Genomic DNA, 9,022 nt, shown 5'->3' on the forward strand with positions numbered 1-9,022 from the left:
GGAGACCAGAATTAAGCCTGAGATGTCATTCCAAGGACAATGTGCTTGGTGTTGGGGATTAAACCACCATGACTATTTTAGTTAGAAGGATTTATAAATAGGATACCTTCTGAGAGGTTAAGGGTGGGAGGTGCTCAGGCAGGCTAAATAGCCATCTCAGGCTGGTGAATAAAGAAAAATTAAATTTATTAAAAGGGGATGGAGATATCCAAATGGAAGGGCTACACAGCACTGAGTCAAAGGGTTTTGGGTCCATGATGGCAGCAAAAATATACTTGGGACAGTGAAACAAGAAAGAGCATACAAGCAGCAACAGGAGAGCCTAGGCTGGGCTGCTTTGGCTCACTGAGAAGTCAGAGAGAGAGAGAGAAGTTGTCCTTGGAGACAGGGTCAGGGGCTAAGCCCCTGATGAGAGGCTGCTGCCCATTGCTTCCCTGGTTGCAGGTCTCGTGAGGGTCCCTTTGGAGAGATGGAGATGGCTCTGGTGTGCTAATGGGGAGTGGGGGCTGGGTCCCTAAACTGAGCTAGTTATCTCTTTCTTGCAGGCTGGAATCTTAGGGGAGGTCTCAGGGGAGTGTCTCAGTAGAATATTCATCAGCTTTCCAGGCTTCTCTTTCAGGGTCCTGGTCGCCACTGATTGACTAATGACTCCCTGCCCTGGCACCGACCAATTATCTGGTCCAGAGGCAGCCAAGGCCAACTTACCTAGTTTCACTGCTTATCTGGGGCTGGAGCTGAAATACTACTGAGGCCTAGATGTTATCTTTAGGGAGGAATGCTCAGGGGGTCTATACCCAATGACCAGCAATATGCTAGGGGAGGATAGGTTACCCTGGGGACAAGGTTCTTGTTTTCCCAGTTTTGCCCTTTGCTAGGCATCTGGAGCTTCCTGGTGAGTTACCCCACCCAAGTTTCTGTACCTGTCCCATCTAACACATTCCAAACATACTTGTTGTTAATCAAGTATAACTGTCTTGAAATAGCTTTTCATTGAATGAACTAGCCACATCTGTAAGGAGAGTTAGTCGTTACGTGAGCTTTGCCAGAAGAGCAGCATTTTTACAAAAGCCACTTTCTTTGGAGGGAGATACAAACTCACTTTTCCCTTGTTCACCTTCGTCCCACATCCCCAAACTTATCACAGAATCTGCACCCACCCATGTGACCACCCTTGCTTGGCACTCTATCCACATCTCTGAGGAAGCATCCTAAGTACTATCACAAGAAAACTGAGAAGACAGTGCCCATCTACCAGGATTTGTTGTTGTTAATCCTCACCAGAGGATATTTTTTCCAGTTTTTTTGTTTGTTTCTTTGTTTTAGAGAGAGTGGAAGGGAGCAGGAGAGACAAAGAGAAACATCCATTGGTTGCCTCTTGAATGTGCCCAGACTGGGGCTGGGGATCGAGCCTGCAACCGAGCTATGTGCCCTTGACAGGGAATTGAACCCAGAACCCTTCAGTCTGAGGGCCCGTCGGAGACGCCAGGGAGATCTTTTGTTATCATCTTAATTAGCCATGGTCATCTGGGCAGCTTCACCAGGAAGCTACAGCTTAACTCTCCCCAGGGAACCACCAGGCCATTTCCTGCAGATCTTTGGGGGAAGGAATTGAACAAAGGGAGATATAGGTACATGTGCAGTGAAGTCAGGGTGACGGGGTGATGGGTAATGTAGGGAACATGCTTGTCTGACCGTCTAGCCTGGGGAACAATGGGTAGGGAGTGGACCCCATCAGAAGCATGTGAAATCTTGGAAAATTAAAATCCTCAGACAGAGTTCCTTCCCCTTTGTGTTTTTTGTTTGTTTTAATATATCTTTATTGACTTCAGAGAGAGGAAGGGAGAGGGTGAGAGAGAGAAACATCAATGATGAGACAGTCACTGATTGGCTGCGTCCTGCACACCCCTTACTGGGGATTGAGCCCAAAACCCAGGCATGTGCCTAGACCTGGAATCAAACCTCGGTCTCCTGGATCCTAGGTCAGTGCTCAACCGCTGAGCCACACAGGCCGGGCCCTGCTTGTGTTCTTCTTGCTCCTCTCTTGCACCGTGACCCCTACTCGCCTGCATGCTCTCCTGTTCTCCCCCTAGCTATGTGGCCTTAAGCAGTTACATGGTCATGCAAACCCCACAGGCAATGGACTACAGCTGGGAACACAAGCTAAGCTAGTCAGATGGTAGGCCGGACTGGACTTTAATGTGGAACAGAAATTCTGGGCAGTGGCCTTAATTCTGGCCTTGCCAAAGACATGGTTGGACTTTTTCCATGGCAAGACAGATGGATATGGGACCTTGGAGGGGGGAACCCCCTTAATTTTACATCAATAAACCTTTCCATGAAACCCCATTCTCCCATGGGGGCCTCAGGAAATTCTTTTCCTCATGGCATCCGAAGAACTCCACTTCCAATGATAACACCTTCACCCCTTCCACCATGTGAGGACACAACAGAATGGCCATCATCTGCAGCCTGAAAGAGGGCCTTCACTTGAACCTGACCATGCTGGCACCTTTATCTTGGACTTTGAGCCTTCAGAACTGTGAGAAATAAATCTCTGTAGTGATAAGCCACCCAGTCCGTGGTATTTTGTCATAGCAGCTGGTACAGACTAAGGTGGAGGCAGAATGATGGCTTGGTGGTAAGCACTTCTGGATGCCTTGTTGTGATTTTTCCCCCCCAGTGAAATAAGCAGCTGAGATTGATGAGGGACAGGAGATTTTGAAGGTCTGAAGAGAAAGGAGAAGGGACAATAGTCATCCAGGATGAAATGGACTAAACTACAGGACAGTTAAGCACTGCTCGGAGCGACTTGTAGTGATCATGAGTTTAAAATGAGACTAGTCAGTATTTTTCCTCCAGCACTTGATCTCTTACCATAGTGGAGACTTTCAGTACCTGAATAGAGTTAATACTGAGTTTATGTTGCATGCACAGAAGAGATTTTTCAATTTGCTACTTACATTTTGTTATCCTCTTCTGAGGCTATTTTTCCCACTGCTTTTCAGAGTGGAAGTGAGAAAGAAACACCGATTGGCTGCCACCCACATGCACCCCAACCAGGGCCCGGAATCGAGCCTACAACCAAGGTACATGCCCCTGGTTGGAATCAAACCTGGGACCCTTCAGTCCGAGGGCCAAAGCTCTAACCACTGAGCCAAACCAGCTAGAGCTGCTACTTATATGTTAATTGGAAATGCTTTATACTAGATTTTGTTAAAATTAAGGATTTTAAATAACAGCAAAAAATATCACACCCTAGTTCCGTCTTTCTAATCAAGGTAATTAGAATAAACAGGAAAAAATTTTTAGTGCCTTTCTCTTGAGGATGTTGCTGAATAAAGAAGGGTGTAAAACTGACAATTAGCTTTAAGTCTGTCCATTTACATATTGTTTTCAGAAAAGAGGGAAACGAGAAGTAAATGGTAACTTCTTTAAGGATCCTATATTGATTCTCTAGAAATTTCTTTCTGCTGTTTGGAACTATGCTTGATTATCCATTCAACAAGCATTTTCCTCAATACCTCCATTTTTTACCAGTTACAGGAAAATTACAACTAAGTTAAACATGATTTCTACCTTGGAATAGATCACAGGGAGCTGGATGTTACAGCTGGATTAGAAGAGGCAAATACTACTTTTAAAGAACTTGGTCCTATGTAGTATCACATAAAATTAGCACCAGTAGAGAATTTTATGAAATTTGTAACATAAAAAATTCAAACATATTAATGAGTTTAAAACTTTACATATATATGAAATCTTTCTAGTAGGTCCTCTACTTTTTTAACAGGAAACTGTGCTCATAAAATCTGCTTTGTTACAACTACAGTCATGTGCTTCGTAGAATCTTAATTAGAATATACAATTAGTCTTAAGATTTTTATACTTCCCTTTATGAAGACCATTTGGTGCTTTCGAAAAATTAACAGTTTTGTGAAAAGTGCTTGTGATTCATTCTTCCATTGAGACCAACGGCAGAACCATGTAGTCATTCAACTGCAGGACACACAGATGGACAGTGTGTGGCAATGTTTAAATGCTCTTCTGAAAGTTGATGCCACAGCCCTGTGCACTGATTACAAATGCATACCAGGATTATTTGTCATGGTTTGCCAAACAGAATATGGAAAATGAACATGAGGTTTTCTTGCACAATTCTTAATAGATATATGATCAAAATGTAAGCTCAATTGCTTAAGAAAATCGTAAACACAACTTAGTCACTGAATATGGCTGTATGTAGGTTGTTACTGTGGAGTATCCTAGTTTGGCCAAAGTATTCTTTTCACTGAAAATTCTGACAATCCAAGGTTCTTTTTGTTTCCATAATACTTCAGAGCAAGCAAACAAACAACAACAAAATTTATGCACTCACACATCAAGAAATAAAGATGGATGAAAGGGAAAAAAATTACAAGCTACCAAATTACCAAAGTTTAACTTATATAAATGTAGTTGCACATATAAAATCTAGCTGCAAATTTATTTTTCCAGGACTTTTATTTTTATTTATTTATTTTTAAATACATTTTTAAATATGTTCAGAGAGAGAATGGGAGGAGTTGAAACATCAATGATGAGAGAGTCATTGATTGGCTGCCTCCTGCATGCCCCCTACTGGGGATGGAGCCCACAACCCAGGCATGTGCCCTGACTGGGAATCAAGCCATGACCTCCACTGAGCAACACTGGCCAGGCAGGACTTTTAAATTATAAGCATTATTTGAATGAAAGAGAACTAATCTATTGATAATTTGAAAATGAAATACGATTTTATTTCATAGATTTTTCTCCTTTGTAGTATATAATGAAGTTAAAGCCACCCTGAAACAGAGGCGTGTGTGTGTACCTTCCTCATTGTCTTCACATTATAAGGTGATACCACACAACTCATAAAGACTGAAATCAGACTGGGTGGCTTAAACATCAGAAATCTACTTTCTCACAGCTCTGGAGGCTGGAAGTCCAAGATCAAGGTACTGGCAGGGTTGGTTTCTGGTGAGGCCTTTTTTTCTGGTGAGGCCTTTTTTCCTGGCTTGCAGACAGCTGCCTTCTTGCTGTGTTCTCACATGTACACATGGACACATGTGCTCCTGGTGTCTCTTTCTCTTCTTACAAGGACATCAGTCCTACTGCATTAGGACTCCACACTTATGATCTCATTTAAACTTAATGACTTCCTTAAAGGTTTTATCTCCAAGTCACACTGGAGATTAGGGTTTCAACATATGAGCAGGTGGTGGTGGTAGGGACATGCCCGTAACAGTAGTTATTAAGAGACATTATAAAAAGATAATTGTAATTTTTGATTATTGTCCTTCTGCATAAACTTTCTCAGTGTTTCTCTGCCTTTCAGATATGCTTCCATCATTAAGACTTTGCTTTGAGAAAACGTGATTCCTCATTTTCCCCATTGCCAATTACATTCCATCTACTGAGTGCTCAGTGTATTCCAGGAATTGTCTCAGCTTCTAGGTATATAGATCCATGAGCGAACCATAGCCCCTGTTCATGAATAACTCATAGTCTGACTAAACCTTTAGAAATTCAGAAAATTGCTACCTTCAAAGACATCTAGGAGTTCAAGAGTCCCAGGATGTGAACCACCTTACCTAAAAATCCAACTTACTTGTTAAAGAAAGTATGTTAGTCATTAATTCACTTATTTAACCAGTATTTATTGTTAACTTTGAGCTTAAGATACAAGCAATAAACAAATTGGAAAGTGTCTGACTTCATGAAACTTGTATTCTAAAGGAAGAGACAAACAATAAACAAACAGATATAGACTGTAATGGTAGGTAGTGATAAATATTTTGCATTAAAACAAAGCTAAGAAGAGGACAACTTGCTATGCAAGATACTGTGTGAAGGAAGGTGTCCTTAAGAGGTAACATCTGATCAGAGGCTTGAAAGGCATGAAGAAGTCAGCTGTGTGGGTATGTGGAGGATAAATGTTCAGGTAGCGAGGACTGGCAAGAAAACCAGTGTTACAGCGCGGAGTGAGCCAGGGAGACAGAAATAAGTGATGATACTAATGAAGTGGCTAGGCGCTAGAGCATGAAGGATCTTGTAGGATTTTATTCTACAAGATGAGAAACCCCTGGAGCATTTGGAGAATAGAAGTAATAGAATCTGATTTATATTTAAAATCCTCTCTATGGCCACTGTGTGGAGAAATGACAGGGGAGTGGAGGCCCAAGATGAAGTAGGGAGACACCTGTAGTGAGTAGAGCGAGAAATGATGCTGCTTGCACTAAAGTGATAGCATGGGGGGGGGGGTGTATGTGTGCATGTGCACATGTGTGTGTTTTAAGGTAGGCCCAACAGGTATTGTCACAATCGAATAGCAATTTTTAATCGTGAAACGTTATATGTAAAAAAATAACCAACACCTACAATATTCCTGATTAGTACTCCTCAGCTCTGTCCCTGTCATCAAAAATAAGGAAAGTCTGAGAAACTCACAGCCAAGAGGAAACTGAGACATAATAACCAAATGTAACATGGTACAGTATTCTGGACGGGGATCTTGGAACAGAGAAAAAGACATTAGGTAAAAACTAAAGAAATCTGAGTAAACTGTGGACTTTTGTTAATAATAATGTATCAATGGGGGGGTAAATGGTAATGGAAAAAATAAAATAAGGAAAAAATAATGTATCAATATTAGTTTATTGTTTGTAATAAATGTACCACAAAAATGCAAAATGTTATAGTAGGGAAACGGGGGGGGGGGGTGTAATATGGGAATTTTCCATACTATTTGTTCATTTTTTTCTCTAAATCCAATTTAAAAAGGAAAAAAAACCAACAATGTAACTCACATCCTTGTACCCATGGAGATGGGTGGTGGTGACAACTGCACAATGCAAATATACTTAATACCACAGAACTATACACTTAAAAATAGTCAAAATGATAAATTTCGCTATTTTACTACAATAGATAGAGGTTTGGCATTTTTACTTCAATTTTTTTCTGTTCACAAGGTTTAGAATTAGGTGATTTGCTCAAGTCACACTACTATTAAGTGGCAGAACTGATATTTGAACCCAGATTTGACTGCCTCCAAAGCCCATTTCTTTTTTTTTCTTTTTTTCTTTTTATATCTTTATTGATTTCAGAGAGAGGAAGGGAGAGAGAGAGAGATAGAAATATCAATGATGAGAGAGTCATTAATCGGCTGCAGCCCGCAACCTGGGCATATGCCCTGACCGGGAATTGAACCCTGATCGCCTGGATCCTAGGTTGACGCTCAACTGCTGAGCCATGCCAGGCCGGGCCAAAGCCCATTTCTTAACCACCTGCTTTATTGTTCTTCCATCAGTGTCCCTGGAACCCCTCCTCCTCTTGCACTTCACAAATATTCCAAGATCTTACCTCCTCCAGAAAGCTCTTCCTCATGTGATTCTATCCTGCTTTAGGTCCTAAGATTAATAGCTCGTGTTCATTCCTTTAATAAATATCCATCAAGCATTTTCTAGGTACTAGGAATTATGCTAATACCTTTTCCATACTCCTGTAATTGTCATCACAGCCCACACACCAAAGGGTTGCGGGTCTGATGCCCTGCCCGGGCTGGGGTGTGTCCTGGAGGCAACCAATCGATGTGTCTCTCTCACATAGATCTTTCTTTCTTTCTTTCTTTCTCTTTCTCTCTCCCTCCCTTTCCTCCCTCCCTCCCTTCCACCGTCTCTCTAAAAATCAATGGAAAAAACATCCTTGGGCGAGGAGTAACAAAACAAAGATATCAACCAGCTGGCAAGTCTAGGTTGTCTATTCCTAATGATTCAGGTGTGCTGGCTTTTGCTTTTCCTCATAGTTCTTTCATCTATGAAGAACAAGAACAAACGCTCATTAATTCTGCAGCATATTCCAAAAAGGGTAAGCATGACAAATTAAGCATGCACTTTATTATAATAGCAATATGAAGATGCCCACTTATGTTTATAAAATACTTGACAATCATGTTAATTCAAGTAAATGTAAAAGGGATGGAGAAAGAAAACAAAGAGAAAGTTAATACTGCTCCCCCCCTTTAGTTAATTTATTAGAAGCTGAAGGTAAGATTTGTTAAGTGCTGCCTAGAGCTAGTAAACTAATGTTAAGTCATCCATTGACATTTAAAAAGGTTCCATTAAGAATTCCCTGCACGAGATTTCTCCACCCTGAGTTATTTAACAGTCAGAATTAATCCTGAGGGGTAAGAGTGATGTTCATTTAAAAATATGCTATAGATTACATTGTATAGTTTTGTCTTCCAGTCAGTTCATGCCCCCTCCTCCCAAACCTCAAAGCTACAGAGCTTTCATGCCTCTGAGGAAATCAAAGAAATTAAACAACCCAACGACATCGGCTCCCTAGCTTACTTATATACTGTCTCCCTACAAGGAAAAAAGGAGAACCTGAAGATGCTCTTAACGACAAACGACAGACCCACCTTTTCTGCTCCGCGACCTCTTTCTGGGTGCCCCCTCCAACTGTTGAGTTCTCTCCGTCACCCCAGAGGGTTAAAGCCGCAGCACTGTCGCCCCCGCGGGACCGCGTAGGTCCTTGTGCAATACCTGCGGCGAGAGCCGGACCCGCTGCGGGATCGCGACTCGCTCGGCGGTTCTAACCCTGAGGATTTTCCAGGGGGCTGACATTGGGCGGAGCGTAGAGACATTTTTGGTTGTCACAGCCGGTGGGAATGACACTGGCTGACATCGAGTGAGCAGCGGCCTGGGATGCAGACAAATGCCCTACAGTGCACAGACAGCCCCCATAAACAGAATTATTTGGCTCAAAATGTCAGCAGTGCCTAGGTTGAGAAACCTTGCCTGAAAGCAAAGGGGGAAAAAGGGTCAAATCCCATAAATGGGTCACGGCCCCGGGATTAGGGACGCAGAGTACCCCGCACGCTGAACCTGGACATCCCCACCTCGCGGGAGTGATTTACAAAACATGGTCACAGTATTCAGAGTTAAATTCACAACATTTCATATTCTGAAACAGCTGCTCTCGGAGGCGGAGCTACGGC

This window comes from Miniopterus schreibersii (genome assembly GCF_964146895.1).
Source record: "Miniopterus schreibersii genome assembly, chromosome: 8".
NCBI classification, from domain to species: domain Eukaryota; kingdom Metazoa; phylum Chordata; class Mammalia; order Chiroptera; family Miniopteridae; genus Miniopterus; species Miniopterus schreibersii.